The sequence below is a fragment of the Myiozetetes cayanensis genome, unplaced genomic scaffold, assembly GCF_022539395.1.
Source record: "Myiozetetes cayanensis isolate MyiCay16 unplaced genomic scaffold, myiCay2020 scf1, whole genome shotgun sequence".
Classification (NCBI taxonomy): Eukaryota; Metazoa; Chordata; class Aves; order Passeriformes; family Tyrannidae; genus Myiozetetes; species Myiozetetes cayanensis.
Window position 1 is genome coordinate 66,987,200 of NW_026086604.1, and position 18,013 is coordinate 67,005,212.

The window sequence follows — 18,013 nt, forward strand, 5'->3', positions numbered from 1 at the left end:
TGACCTTTTCTAGTCTTGTCAGGGCTGGAGGAGGGATTTGCTGTATAATCTCTTACATGACATATGTGTCAAAATCCTGAAGCTTTTTGGGAAAAGAACATCCTGAAAGGGCAACAGAGGCTGACATCTGAAGCTCTGTTTAGGGATGCCTGTACCAGTTCTGACATTAACGGTTTCATAAGTTTAGGGTCAAATTAAAAATGGATTCAGTAAGACAAAGAAGTAGGTTCAGTAACTTTCCCTGGGGTATTCTGAGGTACAGATTCTTCCTTTGCCCCTTCTTTCCCCTCATTCATTCAGGAGTTATTGAGAGACTTGAATCTCAGTCCTTCTCACCATGCTATCATCTCTTGCTTTAAAGTAAAAAAAATGCTTTGAAAGAATAAGCTTATTCTGATATGAAATGGAGAGGAAAGAGGACAATATGTACCTGCTTTCCTTTCAAACCACGAAATCTCAGGTCGGATAACATCAGGATCTACAAGAATGAGGCAGATAGTCTGCAGGCTTTTGTGCAAGAAGGAGGTTCCAAAAGAAGACAGTTCTTATCATAGCCAGAAAAGAAGTTTCTTGATTGGGAATAAGCTCAGTATTTTTGAAGTTATTCTACCAAACTTTGCTCCTCTGTAGGATACCAGTGACTTAAAGAGCTTCAGATGGGTGCTCTAAGTATGGCAGGCTGTGTCAGACCAAAGCTTGCCACAGCAAGTTCAGTATAAAAGTAATTTTAGAGACAGAATTATGTTTCTATATTTTATGGCCTTTGCAAAATTTTTTTTTGTGTCAATGTTTTTATTCTTTTGCTAGCTAACCAAATAAAGTCTGGCACTACATTTGTGATAAATATTTTTGCTATGGAGAAACATAAAACTAGCTGGTTTTTTACTGATTTTTTTGTATGGCTGTGAGGAAGAAGAAAGGTGACTGGTTGTTTTATAAATGTAGTGTGATTTCAGAATATCTTGACTCATTTCTAATTATTTCACTTTAAGGGAGTTGATCTCAGGAAGATATCTTGTACTTCTGAGCTGAAGTACATCAAGACTGAAAGAGCAGAGAGACAAGTCTCAACCTTTCTTGTATTTTTCTGCTTTCCTCTCTTCCTTACTGCAGTGATATTGATTTCAAGGTAGGTCTATGTAGATTCTCCGGTAACTTGCAAAAAAAGTGGAGTTTTTTTGGTACTCAAATAGAACTAGGATGAGTTGGATTGAGACAAAACAGATGAGGTGGTTCTTCACGCAGTGAGTGTTAGAGTTGTAAAGTTTGTTGCCAAAGTACATCTCAGTAAAAGTAGAAAATGTTGACAGAGTATATTGGTTTAGAATGCTTGGCTGGGATGAGTAAACTCTGACAGCATGTGTGTTTTTTGTCTTGATCTGTGAAAATTCCTCAGGACTGGGGTCAGGGAAAAAATGTAGAGCATCTTATCAGTATGAGAGGTAATGGCTATGATGCAGGAAAAATGTATTTTCAGCAACCAGGAGACTGAATGACTCAGAGAGCAACCAGAGATGGGTGAAAACTCACAGTCACTTAGACTCTAAGACTTTAGATGTACTTATGTATGTAAGATTACTAGCAAAAGTGGGCAGGAGTGCTTTCAGAAAATCAGAGAGGACATAAGGCAGTTATGTATGTGATTTTGAATCCCTATTAGTGTGAATACAGCTATGAAAGCCAGCTTCCCATTGTTAGCACACAAATAGCAGTATTGCAGTCTTTGCTAGTGAGCTTCCTAGATGCAAAAGGTTACACTTCATAAAGAAATACATATATTTTCTTTAATTTAAAATCCTGACTTCATGCAGAACTGAAAAATATAAGTCCAGTGTTTCTAGTGGTATACTAAATTTTATCTACAGCAATAGTGGCTTTTCCAGCAAGCAAAGAGCAAGCATATTCCAAAGACCACATATTCTAGGAAAAGACAAAAACCACCCCAAAGTCTATGATAACACTACCATTCAGAAAGCTAATATCTGCAGCTGTGTGGGTGCCCTGGGCTTCCAAGGAGCAGAAGCAGAGAGAAAACCCCACTGTATGCTCCCAGACGGGCCTTCTGGAGGGTTGAGAGAAGAGAGAGTAAGCCAGTTGTACGTTTTTCCTCAATCCTAACAGGAACAGATCAGAATGTTCATGTGTGGGCCTAAAAACAATAGGAAAGGACACACTGAGAGATTGCAAAGCTCACTCACGATGGGATGCGGTTAGGGAAAGAAGATGAATGGGGAACAAATTGTCCAGTGATATATTCCATACCATATAACATCGTGCCCAGCAATAAATCAGGGTAAGGAGGATTGGGATTTTGTCTTCCACAATGTCAATTGTTTGGACACTGGCTGGGCATCAGTCTGCTTGCAGGGAGGGTTTTGCCTTTGCAAACTCACCCATCTTCTTTCCAACACTTATCAACTACTTTTTTTTTTTTTGCCCCACAAGTTTTTCTGCTCTTTCTCATCCTGTTCTCTCCCCTGTCCTGATGGAGCGAGTGGGGTAAGGAACATGTGATTGTGGGGTGCCTAGTTGCTGACTGTGGTCAATATGTCACAATATCATGAAGTTATTTAATATTATATGAATGTGTCCTGTAGCTGACTTCATAGCTAAATATACACCAGTGTTTGTATATATTAAGGTAAAGACAGTGTTTGTGCCAACAATAGATGCCAAGACTTACAGCCTGTAGAATTTGACTTACTCTGTAATAGATTCTTGCTGTTATGTTTTTAACTCTCACAAAGGCACAAAAATATCCTTAATTTTAAAAATTAGTTTCTAGAATGAAATTAACACACCTTATGATACATTAGCAAAAAAATAAAATTTACAGTAATTCTTAGGCTGACTGGAATTAAGCAAATTATGTCCTGTCTGGGAAATACTGATTTTTCTCCCCCTCTCTCTCCATTCTAAATATTTTTCTACTTTCTTCCTTCAACGACTCTAAATCTGTGTATTTAAATAGAAAAATCTCCCACTGACTAAATAGCTTTTTTATGTAAAATCAGAAGTAATGAAGTACAGTCTTAACAATCTTACAGAGGTCCTGTTTTAAAGAAGATCTATTAGAGTAGATTTTTCAATGTACAGTCTTGTACTAGAATTACTAGAATTAGACAATTTTATTACAAATAATTTACCTGAATTTTTGAATTTATTGATTAATATGTTTAAATATCTCTGTCCAAGATTGCATCTTTGCAATTAGCAATACATTAATTAGGTATTCTTTTATGTTCCTGTCTTCTCTGCTTTGAAAGGAACACATCAGTGAATTTTTGTCAATGCCACTGAAGAATATAGCGGGGACTTTGACTTTGAATCAGTGTAAGAAATAACAGAGAATAGCTAATTGCTTCTTTATCCATTAGACCAACGTAATTTACATGGCCTGGCAAACTAAATGCACGGGTGAGTACAGTTGAGATGTGGCACTACAACACACACTCAAGGTTTTCGTGTTCATTCTTCATATAGCTCTATTCCTTAAAGGCACATAGAAGCCAAATGTGTTACTGCAGGTATTCTTCTTAACATCTTTGTCAAATGTTTTTTAAGTGATTTTATGTCTGTTTTGCTCACCAGGCCATGTCATTCTTGTGGTTGATCAAATTACCAGAGGTCATCTTAAACCCTCTCATTTAAAAAGTTTTTAAAATATATTAAAATAGAGAGGATTGACATCAAATGTGACCACAGCATTGCAAACTCTGGTGGTTTGTTGTTGGTTTTTTTTCCTGGTTGAACTTGATGGCTTAGGCACTTCGTGTGTTGAAGTTAAGGATTCTCTGCACTGGTAATCAGAGCAGAAGATTAGACTCACCTGCAGAGATCCATGAGCAAAGATCTTAGTGGCCTTTTTTTTGCCTCTGGAAAGGACAGAGACAGAGGAAGCTCAGCAATTAGGCTGGTGATAGGACCCCTCTGTCAGCCTGGGAGTTGCACGCCTGCTGTAATCCAACGGCATAAGTTAATTTGCAGTGAGGGAAAATTGATTCCCCCAAGTATTTCTGTATGTTGATACGAGTAGGCAGAACAGGGGAAATGGAGGTCTCTTAATGTAACCAGAACAAACAGCTGAGTTAAATCAGGTGCTTACCTACAGGCAGCTGGGGTCTGGGTGAACAACTGCATGACCCTCTGCTACTTCTCTGCTACAACAGTGTCATAGTGCAATGCCTATTCATGTTTCCTTGGTCTATCTTTAAAGAACTGTAATTTACTGGAAAATATATTCCTTAATATTACTGTAATAACCCTCTTGAGTCTCTTATATCACTGGGTACAATCGAAAGGGCAGATCTTGAGCTACTGTAAATCACGCCAGCTCCATTGATTTCAGTAGAGCTCTATTGATTTACTGCTGCAGAGGATCTGGTCTGAAATATTTCTGTGGTATTGTGTGCATTTAGAGTTAGAAGATTTAGAGGCTCTATAATAAAGCTAAGAATCCTCAGCATAATCATTCTCAAAGACCAATGTATTTCTTTGTCTTAGTATATAAACAATTAACATCACCAGTCCTAGCTGTGTAAGGTAGGAAAATTAATATCTGGGATACTATATTGATACTAGCTGCTATGAAACATCCTAATCAATGCTAATGGGAAAACATTTCTTCATTTATGTGTATTATACTGACATATTCAGGATGTAGGGTCATACTGCAAATGTCTGAGTCTCAGAATGGGAAGGAAAAAGACACTCTTGACTGACATGCCTCCTAGTCAGCTGTATAGCATTTACATTTCAGAGTAAATGCTTTTAATGATAATTAACAAAGTTATTTGTACCAAAAAAAAAAAAAATAATACCAGATGAGGTGAGAGGAATGAAACTTCAAATGCTGGTAACTTGTTCACTAATGATTTTCAAAGGTCATTTTGAGTGCCATAATGAATTCTGCTTAAAAGCTTGTTTGAGTGTATGCCTTTCTCTTTCTCTACAGATACAAAGAGTGATAGTCTTTGTTGTAGGGAACAGCAGTGCACAGACTGTTTTATCAGTACTTTAAAACAATTGGAATGTAGATGAGAAGGTGTTAGTCATAACTGCCTAAAACCACAGGTAGGTGTCTTGTGAAATTGACTTAATTTTAGATACATCAAATGGTTGCAATTTCCATTGTCTTTGTTTGGATAATATCTGGATAACTTTTATATGTATGTATGTAGTGTGTTGAGCCAGAGTAAAAACTTACCTGCACAATAGGTAATGTTGGATCCCAAAATATGATATCTGCAGAAAGAGATTTGAGTGGACTTTGCAGAAAGCCATGGGCTATGAGAGTTGGGGAAAAACATCCAGTTTGAGAAACAAAGGAGATATTGTTGGTCCACACCTTTGATTTCACCAAACCTCTGCAGAAGACCTATTTGTAGCTCATCTCTCCCTTTGTGTTCCATGAATCCTTGCATCCCCCTGTAAATCGCCCAAGATAAAGTGGGTTTTTCCCCACAAGGTAATTGCTAAGACCCCAGATTTGTTAACCTGGGTATTCCCCTTATGTCATCCCCTGAAATCCCCTGCTTGTAATAAATTGTAATAGTTTGAATGTGTTGAATGTTGAATAGGTAGACCCTAAACCCTTGAAATATGAACTTGTAAGTCCAATAAACCATTCCAGTTTCTTGCCTCTCCTGGGGTCCTCTTAGTTTTATTGACCTCCACAGGTCACCTGTCCTTCCCTTCTTGACCCTGATCCAATAGTCTCCTGCCTTTCCATGGTTTTTTTGTAGCTGCTTTGTTCTCTTGGAGTACTTAGTATGCATGCCACTTTAGCTCACTAAGCCAACAGAAAACTCAGTGGGTGGGAGGAGGAGAATAAATAGTTTTCTTTTGGCTTACTTGAGGCATAAGAAGAAGGGCAGAAGTAGTAAAAATACATAGGAGAAGATAACAAAGCTGGGAAGAGAGACGAGGCCACACTTCTATGAAAAGAAATTAACTGTCAAATACACTCAATTGTTTTGTCTAAATGAGTCATTCTTTTGCAGTATATCCTAAACATCATAGACTGAACACTAGAGAAGCATTAGTTTTATGTCTCTGAGTGTCCACACATTTAAATACTCAACAATATTTCTGTAGTTGCAGAAATATATTTAAAATGATTAGCACTAGAAATAAAGATTGTCAGAATTGGAACTCGCGTGTTTCATAGTAGCATAGTATATAAACATATGATATTATCATGGGTAATAATGGTCCTTGATAGCTGTTGTAATACAGTTGTCCAAGCAGCATGAGTTCAATCTTTTTCTAATGTTCATAGAAATTTGGAACTCAAATAGTTCATCTTAACTTCATCATTGCTAGTTTGAAATGGAACAAGTCTTATGTTTTATCACTTGAAATGACCTCTGCTGATCCCACTTGCTCGTTAGAATTCAATTACCTTTCTCCTGAAATATAACTAGCTTAGATTGTCCTACTGTACAAAGCATGTCAGCCACGATAGCTAAATCTTGGAGGGAGGACAAAGAAGAAAATTCAAAATTAATCTGAATGTAAGGAGGAAAAGCAGAATTTTCCAGGAGGTCATAAGCTAATCTTTGACAAAATATAAAAGAAAATTACAATACGTGCTCTCAGAGCATTATACCTCTGAACAGATGAACTCTCTAAATGGCTGTGACAAGTCAGATAATCTTGCCCTCAAGCTAGGAAAAAAGTAACTATAACTTCCAAGATACTCAGACTATTGTCTGTATTTTCATGTCATGGATTGTCATTTTGACTGTAGTATGTGTGAGAATTCAGATGCAATACTTTGTTGGTTTATTTATTAGAATAATAGAAGCCTAGTTTCTAATAACTTGAAAATTAATGTCCTTAGGAAATGTGAATAGCAATGCATACATTTCTGGATGATGCATGTGCAGAAAAGCTATAATCACTGATGTCTTAACTTGAAGATCATAGAATCATGAAATGGTTTGGGTTGTAAGGGACGTTAAAACACAGCTAGTTCTAACCTTTCTGCCATGGGCAGGGACATCTTCTATGACACCAGCCTGCTCAAATCCCCACCCAAGCCAGCCTTCAACACTTCCAGGGGTGAGCACCCACTGGGCAACCAATTCCAGTGTATCACCACACTCCCAGTAAAGAATTTCTTCCTAATATCTAATCTAAATTGACTCTCAGTTTAAAGCAATTCCCTTGGTCCTCTCACTTCTAAAAAGTCCCTCTCCTGCCTCTCTAGGTACTGGAAGGCTGCAATAAGGTGTCCCCAGAGCCTTCGCTCCTCCAGGCTGAAAAGCCCAAACTCTCTCATAGCAGAGATGCTCCAGACCTTTGATCATCTGAACCCGCTCCAACAGGTCCACATCCTTCTTATGCTGAGGCCCCAGAAATAGATACAGTACTCTACGTGGGGTCTCACCAGAGTGCAACAGAGGGGCAGAATCACCTCTCTTTATTTGAGATTTGGATTGAGAGTATGATATGTTTTGTCCTGTGAATGGAATTTTAGTTGCAGATGTGCCATCACGGAGTGCAATAAGCAAGGAAAGGACAATGAATGAGTTTTTGTTGATCACAAAGGCATAAAACAGTTAAGTAGGATAATGATTTATAACAGAATAGAACTGGATTTTCTATTTTAGGAGAAATTCTGCAATTTCAAATATAGTTTATACTTCTAAAATGGAAGAAAAATAAAAGAAAATAGGAAAAAATATGAATTGCTTTGGGCTAATACTAGTATATGGAAAACTAAAATCCCTGATTCTCAGGTAGGCCTTTGTATTTTTTTCTTTATACTTATATACATATAAATATATATTTATGTGTGTATGTATGGATGTATGTATATTTAAAAATGCATACTTTCTTAAAATGTCTCACAGCTTCAGAAATTGAAATTATTCTGTCTGAAAGGTGACTAACCAATATGAATGAAATATATCAATAGAATTGAAAACAATTTGGAAAACTGGTAAAATATTCAAGGTTTTCCAAAATATGTTGACAAGAAATAGAACTCTGACTGATTTGAATAAAAGTAAATTGAAGAAAAGTGCTTATCATGGAGCAGGCTTTCCCTTATTTTTTCCCCTCTTGCTGACCTGACTTGAAAGGACCCCACAAGGGTCTGAAGTTCAGTTCCTGGCCCTGCATAGGACTTCCCCAAGAATCACACCATGTTTCTGAGAGTGTTGTCCAAACACTTGAACTCTGGCAGGCTTGGTGTGGTGATCACTTTACTGGGGAGTTTGTTCCAGTGCCCAGCCACCCTCTGGGTGTAGAACATTTTCTTAATATCTAACCTAAATCTCTCCTGTCACATATGTATCATGTGTCTGGTGATACAACCTGCTATAAAGATGATAACATGCAGAAATTTGAAAGATAGCATATTAAACTTAAAAACTCTGTTGTACTGGTCACTTGAGTTATAGATTCAACTGAAGCAAGTAAATATCATCAATTTTGTTTTTTTGTTTTTCTTTTATGGAGTACTTTTTGGGCCAATATCACTCCATTACAAGCCATGCAATTCCATGGATCCACAAAGTACGCAAGACCCACTCTTTTTAGTGCAGCCTGGTTTGGAAAAGCTCCGATCACTTCCCTGTTTGAAACTAGAGGAAAATGGAAGGAAGGAAGCTGTACACATAACTCTTTGCCCATAACTATTTTAGTTCAAGAGCTTAGTTTGTCCATGGCACTGCAATTTTACTTTGAGAAAGTGCTGGGACAGCTGTTTGGTGTATAAAATATTCTTTGTCAAGAGTGCACATCAAATTTAATAAGGTATTGGGTTTTTTCCCCCCAAGGAAAAAAATGAAAATATTTATGACTTTGCAGAAATTTCATGCAGCGTTGTTGTTTTAGTCCCATCTTTGAACAAGAAGTAACTTCCAGAATTATAAAATGCATTTGCTGAAGCTGGACAAAAAATGAGATTTTTACAATGAATATGAAAGTAATCCATTCTGTAAATATTTGATATCTGCCATGTACTGATATCTTTTACTAGCTTCTTGCATGGTGAGTCAAGATTGCTAATGTGTGCCAGTCCTAATCCTTCACTGCTGAAGATAACAGATCTTAACTGAGGCTTATTGGAACGTTACACTGTGAAGCTACCATTAATATTGTCCTTCTCCTGTTTTTTTCATTATTATATTAGCCTGAATTCACACTGGGCTTTTCTTTTACTTCTAAATGCTGTTTTCCAACATAGTGATTCCCAAACTTTGTGATTCATACTGCCATATAAACTAGTCTAGCTGGCTCATGAAGTTTAAAAGAAAAATCTGCAAATTGTCAGTCTCAGTGCACATGTTGATCTAGCAAGAAGGATGAGTGTTTGAAAATCATTCTGTGGTTGGAAAATAGGGGAGCCACTAGATTAAAAAGCAGGAATAAAAAAACACATAGAGCAACAGGTTAAAAATTTCAATACATCAAGCAAGCATTTTATTCCTTACCCAGAAACAACTGTGAAAGAACCTCTCAGGTGCCTGTAATAACATTCCTGATGGTATTGATGAATATCTTCAGAATAAAAATCATTGATTTCTTTTTTAGGGAGGAGTGAAGTCAGGGGAGACGGAAGAACTGCTATATAATCTAACAACATTTTTTCTCGTTCAGCATAATTTTTTCCTTCTTCATTTCTGCAGCTGAGAGCTGGCATTTTATCATTTCAGTGTGTCAGACTGTTATACTGTGCAATGCTGTTATGCATTCAAATGTCAGTTTCACCTAAAAATTGAAAGTTATGCCACACACCCATTTTCAGCTAATAAGGTGGCTGTTACTTCCTATAGCAGATTTCCAAGGCAATAGGAAGAGATGAGCTTATATGAGTACTGTTATATATTATTCACATATCTCAAAATATGAAGGTAAACAATGTTTACCTTCCAAAGATTAAAAATTTTTAACCTTCCTTTTCCATAAAAAAACTTAATATTTTTTTAAAAATTGGTTTTGTTTAGTATAAATGAGAGTTTCTTCCATGGTAGAATTGTTCCATATTCCATAGATTAGTAAATAGGAATATACCTTGTTACTTAATATTTTTATTTCCCAGCATTGCTTAATAAATGTAGGACATGTCACTGTGTGATTATGTCTCATCCAATTCTGTTTCATCCAATCTCGTGAATGATAGAAATAAGGTCTGAACATGAAAAATGCTTTCTTTGGCAGCCTCCTTCATCCTTTTTCTTTTTTTCCCTTCTCTAGGGCTGAGCTGTGTGAGGACCCATAAGGAATTGGGTCAACCCCAAACATTTCTCACTCCGGTGTTCAAAGTCAATAACGAAATAAATCTGTGGCAGTTTTGCTAAAAAGGAATATGTAAAGTATGAAGGTTTCATCTGTACTTCTTCCTGTATTTAATAATTTCTAAACTCATCCAAGGAAGAGTATGACTAGTAAAGCTGCACCATTCCTCATAGTTTTTATTAGTCTCAGTGTTGAGAATGGGTCAGTTTTGTGGATCCAGTTTAATCCAGGCTTTTGAATAAAGTGTAAGTTTATTTAATGACTGAGAAAATTATTGTGTAACTTTCTTGTAAATATTCATTGTTAGTATGGGTTATGAGTACTAATAACTAAACCAATCCCAGAATCTCCAAAAATCTATATTTCAGTGCTGCAATACAGAGGAAGCAAGAGGGAATGGAGACTTTAATAAAGCTTAAACCACGGATAAAAAATTATAGATGCTCTCCTCTGCAGGCTGATTGAAGCCTTGCATTTTCTTCTGGCCTTTGTATCTTTCACTATCTTTCTTTTACCGAAGTAGTGTCTTCTTTTGCTGCATTGAAGGAATTAATTAATTTCCTTAAGAGGGTAGCACTGAACTGAAGTAGGATGGCTTGGTGTATTTGAGTTCTTTTAACAATAGAAGGTCTCTTGGATTTTGCTTGTTGTCAGTGCAAATTGTTTTGGTTTCTTCCACAAACTTTTCACCACTACTTTTTGCAGGTGTTAGCAGCGGGAATGGGTTCAGGGAGAAAGAAAAAGAATCTACTGATTTCATGGGAAATCCATATTTCCATCTTAATTTCATTAAGAATGCTGTGTTACAAACCCCCAAAATTTCTGTTCTGTTTTATTCTATTCTTTTTTTTTTTTTTTTCTTTCCTGGAAGGAGTCATGCATAATGCAAAGGTTAAATACTCACACTTACCAGTATGGTTGGATATCTTCTCTATTGTAGAGTGTAACCCAGGTAGGTCAGTCAATAGAACTGCCCCCTTATGGTGAGGTTTTTTTCAAAGTCATATACATACTGTATATATATATATATATTGACAAAGATCACTGAAAGCTGTGTTTGTATGCCTTTAATACACAGTTAAGATTCTGAGTCCTCGATTTGAACAAAGACCTTCTACACAAACATCCGAACCCCTTATTATATTACACTGTCTCTCCATGCAAGTTTAGTCTGAGATTTTTTGATAGGTAAGTGCTTTAATTTTCTTTTTTTTTTTTCCCTTTTTCTTTTCATTGAAGTAGGAGATTACACTCACAGGTGATTCATTATTGTTTATCATGTGTTTTGCACATTGTGTCCCCACAAATAGATATAGAATATAGACCTTCATAAATAATTTTATTACACCTGTATTTCATCCTAGTGTCATCCTACTCCAAAGAAGGTCTTACTCAACTTCACATGAACTAGGATATTACTGCAAATGGACAAATCACTGCAGTCTGTTTCTGTGCTGTTTAGTCTTCAGTCAGAGATGATGAGAAAAAAAAGGGAATTGCTCTTTTATAGGCGATCCTGAGCTGTGGAGTCTGTGGTTTGTGGAGTCTTTACATTGGAATTAAATGTCAGCAGTCTGGATACTCTGGCAAAGGATAATGGTCCATTTTGGCCCATCTCTCTGCTGGAGATCCTAAACAACAGATGTGTCCCTGGGCATCTGGGGAACTGGAGAGCAAGCTCAAGGCACTCTACCAGCCAGCCTGACAGAGTGCAGACCAGCAGCAAATCAAGCAGCCAGCAACAGGATAAGGCATTTGGCCACAGGAAGAATGGTGGAGGCTGTCAGGAATCTGGGAGCTAGGCAGCAGGCAAGCTGGGAAGGTGCCAGCCATGTTCTTGGCCAATGGGTGAGAATTTCTACTTGCCAGCTTGGTATCTCGCCAGATGATCACTTGTCATTCTGCTGAAAGTCATGAGGCCATTTTGCAGCTTAGAAAAACTAAGGGAAAAAAAGTTTTATATTGTGTTATTTGTTTTATTGTTGATGAAAGACTGAACAGGTAATTGTCCAGCTTTTCCTCACTACTACAAAATTTAGAGGTTTGCTAACATTTTAAAAATGGCAAATAAGAGTGTGATATAGGCCCAGAGCCACAAATTTGAGGAATGACCTACCCTTCAAATCTTGTACAACTGGGCACCTGTAAGTAAATTTCAGATACATTAGTTCATTTTGCAGACTTAACTACAAAATAGCTTGCAAAATAAAACCACAGATAATGGCTTAAAATCACCTATCTCTCTAAATACATTCTGCTTCTAAATTCTGAACGTGGGCTAAATGTAAATTTTAAAAATGTAAAGGTATCAGAAAATAAAGGGTTACTTGAAAATTGATGTCATATTTTAATCTTTCTGTTCTTTCTTTGGACAAATCTGATTTCTGGAAATACTTACATAACATCACTGGTTGGGCAACATTGTAAGTGGTAGCTTTTTTTAATTAGACCTAAGGGATAGAGGGAGGAAAAAAGGTTTTTCAAACCTTCTTGAGGTCTAAAATAGAATCAGTAACCTTCAAAGATAAATACAATTTTAAATCCATTATCCAGCATGATTCAGGATAAGCATTTATTGACTAGTCAGCAGTCCATATTCAGCTACTTGAACATTTGTGAGAACACACTGAAAAGCTGCAAACTCAGCCAAAGCAGAATCACATACACTTCCTATCTGCAAAATAGTTTTGGTAGTACTTGGCAAATTCCATTTAAGTGTTTTCTCATAATATTAGGTTTAAACTCAGCCTTGTGCCTGGAGACTGCAGCTATAACTCTACCTAGATCATTCTGTATGCATGGGAGAGGTTAGAGTGAGACAGATGGAGATTTCTTTTGAGTATAGGGCCCAAACCTTAGAGAGCTGTGGCAAGCTTGATTAATCACTCTGCATCCTACTTCATAACTATTACTTATGGTTTAAGAATAACTGCTTTCCTTTGTCCCTGCTCCAGACTGGAATATAAAAGTGTGTGGAGGTGTATGCTGTGCATACAAGGACAGTTTCTGTTTTAACCCTTCATATGTGTCTGCAGGTTCTTTTTAATATATGACAACCTGAAGGACAAGCAGATACCAGACAATGCAGCTCTCTGAAGCACGTAAAAAAGAAATCTAATCCAGTTAAAATCTGGAGTCCAGCTATGCAGGATAGTCATTTGCACCTAATGAATCAATACAAGTCCACAGCTCCAGCACGCATGATGATAATCTTTATGTCCACTTTGGTAGATACGTTAATCTGACTAGAGCAATGTGTCAGAATGATTGACAGGAGCAGATTCTTGGGGCAGCAAAACAGCTTTGCTTGCTTTTTCTCTGCCAGAGCATTGAAAAGTTTACTTTCTTGTTGAGAGCTGTGGGAGCAGTGGATATTTTTTGACCAAGAAGAGGAGACATACCCCACTCATAGTTCTCCATTCAGGACCAGCAGGCAGGAACAGGATTTCCAGGAACTGATTTTCCAGGACTCACATTTTGACTCTTCCTCCTTCTCCTTTTCCCACTGACATCTTATCTTTAGGAAGGCTGTGTTCTGCTTTGTCTCTTCTGAGAAGCTGTGATATGGTTTTAACCATGACAGAAACAGCTGATTGACTTATGAATAACTGTTAATGTACCTGAGTTAGACTGCTGAATATATGGCTGAGTTAGGCTTTGTCCATATGACTCAACTAATACAGAAGTGACTGATACCTATTTTGTCCTGTTGGGTTGCTAATGGCAGTGTTGTAATAGCTGAAAAATTACTTAGTGTGATTCATTCCTCTTATGTATGTTTTAGACTAATGTGGTAAGAAATAGTTTGCACTATTGCAGGTAGAAGGGTAGCCTTGATAAATGTTCTTTTAAGTCTCTGAAAACATCTGACACATCTTTCTAATCAACAGAAAAATGTGTTAACTGAACTGGAAACAGGATATAGCTTATTTGACTAAAGAATACAGTCATTAATAGGCAAATGAAATATATTAACCTTCTATTTGTTATTAGCATAAATGGTATACTTGTTTTTTTTTTTACAAAGCACAACAATGCTGGAAATTCTGTAGAATGTTTAAAATAACATGTTTAAAGTAAATTGTAGTATATATAAATCTGAGTAAGGAATAGCAGAGTTCAAAGTATGGTTCAAAGTTCAGATGACAGGCAGGTATCTGGCATCCCAAGGCAGAAGTTTATTGTTGTCTCATTTCTGATTTAATCTGTGGCTTTGAAATCCTTTCTAGTAGTGGTGTACAAGGCATGAAAAAAAAAAGAAAACCAAATTCAAAATTAGTCTAGTATTTTGTGTGATCTTTCTGACCTTTTAAACTGCTTAAGATAGATTCTGGTAAACAAAAAACTGCTACAATCAAAGATAGTAGAAATGAAATTCAGAACAATCCAGGAATGTTTTCTAAAGTTGGCTGCAAATCTTTGGAGAGGTTAGTTCAGTTAGTGCAGAAACTTCTGACTAGAGCCTTTTACTAGTTCAGTATCTGGTGTGTTAGGTTTAAGAATTTGGTATCAGTTTGAAGTTCTACAATTGAAGGACAAGAACAATTCAATATACATTACTCTAGGGTAGAACCTAAAAAGCAACCCAATTGCACATGCAGGAACCCAAATATGAAAGATAACTTCCTGTTGCCTATGTGACTTTTTCAAATAAAGTCTGCAAGTCACATGTAGATAATACTCTCCATTCTGGAAAAAAACCAAACCAAACCAAGCCAATCCAAAAAACACAAACAAACAAACAAAAAATCAAACTACATAAAAATTAAGAAAATAGCATAGGCAGTATGTAAAACTAAAGTAATCAAAACTCTGCAAAGTCTCTGATCATTAACTGCTAAGTATTCTAAACTTGTGATTATTTTTGACATAACCCATATGTGGGGCTGTTGAATTTGTTTTCATATTATTAGTTTTAAGCATGTGTTTTCAAGATATGTTCTTCAGGCTGTTTGTAGAGTCAGGTTATTTGTTTGTTGATTGTGGTGACACAAGCAGAAGTTTGACTAAAACATTTTTATTGACTTTGGCCCGTTCATCTGTGAATTCATTTTAGTAGTGTACATGCCTTTTTTGATAATCAGGAAGCACTAGAATCATTTTACAGTGTTCTTATTAATTCATCAAGGACAGTAGTCCATCATGGAGACCTAATAGAACACTGAGAACCCAGTTCTGTACAGAACATAAGCAACTCGCATTTGACTTGAGTAAAAGTTGTGAACTTAAATTATTCATCACTTCATAATATTTAACCATTAGGGAGCCTCACATATTTCAAGGGTATCACCTCTTCTCTGCCTCACTGCGTTTTTTGATGTTACCTCATATAAGCAGAATATGTTGTATGGGAAAATGTAAACTATGGACCTCTCCTCTTCCCCACTATAGGCCACATGGTAGGAACATAACTGTATGGTGAATTACATGATGGGATGTCAATGAGAAGCTACTGTAGGAGAAGCCTCATGTTTCCATATGCTGGCATGGTACAATAGCTTGTCCTGGGCTTCCTGAACCTGCAAAGTGGGAAGTCAGCCTAGCACAAGAAGAGATATTGCACTGGTAGTACAAAGCATGCCGTGGCCCAAGACTCAGATAAGGCAATGTTATGGAGCAGAGAAAACACTTAATTTATGTGTTCTTCCTGGTAAGGAAAGAAAAATATGAACTCTGTATAAAGGCAAGTATATAGAATCATAGAATCATAGAATAGATTGGGTTGGAAAAGACCTCCAAGATCATCAAGTCCAACCCCTGATCCAACTCTAATTACTATATCATGGCACTAAGGGCCATGTCCAATCTCTGTTTAAAAACTTCCAGGGATGGTGAATCCACCACCTCTCTGGGCAAGCCGTTCCAATGCCTGATCACCCTCTCGGTAAAGAATTTCTTCCTAACATCTAACCTAAACTTCCCCTGGCAGAGCTTGAGCCCATGTCCCCTTGTCCTGTTGTTGGTTGCCTGGGAGAAGAGACCAACCCCCACCTGGCTATAACTTCCCTTCAGGTAGTTGAAGAGAGTGATGAGGTCACCTCTAAGCCTTCTCTTCTCTAGACTAAACAATCCCAGCTCCCTCAGCCTCTCCTCATAGGACTTGTGCTCAAGTCCCTTCACCAGCCTCGTTGCTCTTCTCTGGACCCGCTCCAGCACCTCAATGTCTTTCCTGAACTGAGGGGCCCAGAACTGAACACAATACTCCAGGTGTGGCCTCACCAACGCAGAGTACAGGGGAAGGATCACTTCCCTGCTCCTGCTGACTACACTGTTCCTGATCCAGGCCAGGATGCCATTGGCCTTCTTGGCCACCTGGGCACACTGCTGGCTCATGTTCAGCTTCCTGTCGATCAGCACCTCCAGGTCCCTTTCCACCTGGCTGCTCTCCAGCCACTCTGTCCCCAGCCTGTAGCGCTGCAGGGGTTGTTGTGGCCAAAGTGCAGGACCCGGCACTTGACCTTGTTGAACTTCATCCCGTTGGAATCAGCCCATCTCTCCAGTCTATCCAGGTCCCTCTGTATATGCATGTGGAATTTTTGTTGTACAGATTATTTCAATCTATCAAATATCTGTCCCAGGTAAACAGGGGGAAAAAAGAAACCCATGAAGATGCAATTTATGCCTGTACAGAGAGACAGTACAAGACATGTACTTCAGCTAGAAATATGAGTGACATATATGCCTTTAAGTGTTTCTGGAATACTGAAAGACATATAAAAAGAACATAAACTCCAAACTGGAATTTGGCCAGGAACATAAGCCAATGATACTTCTGAAATGGGATGCATTTTTGCTTTCATTTGGTTTTAATGCAGATGTAGTACTTCTAAACTTCAGACAGTAGCAGTATTTCTGAACTTCAGATTAAGCTTCTTTTTCAGCTGAATTATAGTATTTCTAAAAGGAGCTACTAGATTTAATTATGTTCATTAAAGTAAGATTCAGAACTATAATTCTAAGATTTATTGTGAAAATTCTTCAACTTTTTTACATGTTAGGTTTTATGATGCAATTAAACATTGGCTGTGAAGTTTATTGTCATGCCACGTTAATGTTTTTGTCATTTTCAAACAAGCTTATAATTAACGTGAGAAGTAAAGACATGTGAAGTATACGGGTAAAAATGTAACATAGTTCCTGTAAATCTGAAGGTGTTTACAATCTGCAAGTATGTCTGTATTATTTCTTTAGTTAGATGTAGACTATATATGTTTTTAGGATATATTGAACACAACTAGTCACTAACATAAAGTACAAAATAGCACAGTATCTGTAGTTTTTTGTAGATTTGTGACTGCTAATTTTTTCAGACGTGGTGTAGGTGTCTGCATGTTTTTTCATATTAAATGAAAGATGTCTTTTTTCATATTAATTTAGCATGTAAATAGTTTATAAATGGAAGAACTTAAACCCCGGGTTTAGTGTTTCTATCTTATGTAAAAATTCTCTATTGTCAAACAATTTTGTTGGGCTTAGGTTATGACCTGTTCTTTCCTTTGGGGCTTCTGCTTGACTACCTGTTTTTTGTATTTTTTTTTTCCCCTGATGCTAACAAGGACCTTTAAAGATCTATCCTGATATCAAACATAGGCCAAAAAAGTAAAGAGTTAAGGGAGAAGTAGATAACAGACCTATGATTGTTATGACTACCTAAGCTTTAATTCTGTTTGCACCACTGCAAGACACAATAATGTGTAGCAGACACACTAATGATAGCTTTTGCACTTCTTGAGCTGCCACACCCAGTCCTCCTCTGCTTGTG

General features: G+C 37.2%; 1 long non-coding RNA gene across 1 annotated transcript in view; it reads right to left on the reverse strand.

Moving 5' to 3' along the window:
* The window catches only part of LOC126635861 (uncharacterized), a 1,135,091-nt gene extending 1,118,484 nt beyond the window's left edge, over positions 1–16,607 (reverse strand). Inside the window, exon 1 of the long non-coding RNA XR_007627815.1 lies at positions 16,564–16,607. This is a non-coding gene — a long non-coding RNA (uncharacterized LOC126635861). The remainder of the gene's footprint in view (positions 1–16,563) is intronic.
* Positions 16,608–18,013: the final 1,406 nt, after the last annotated feature.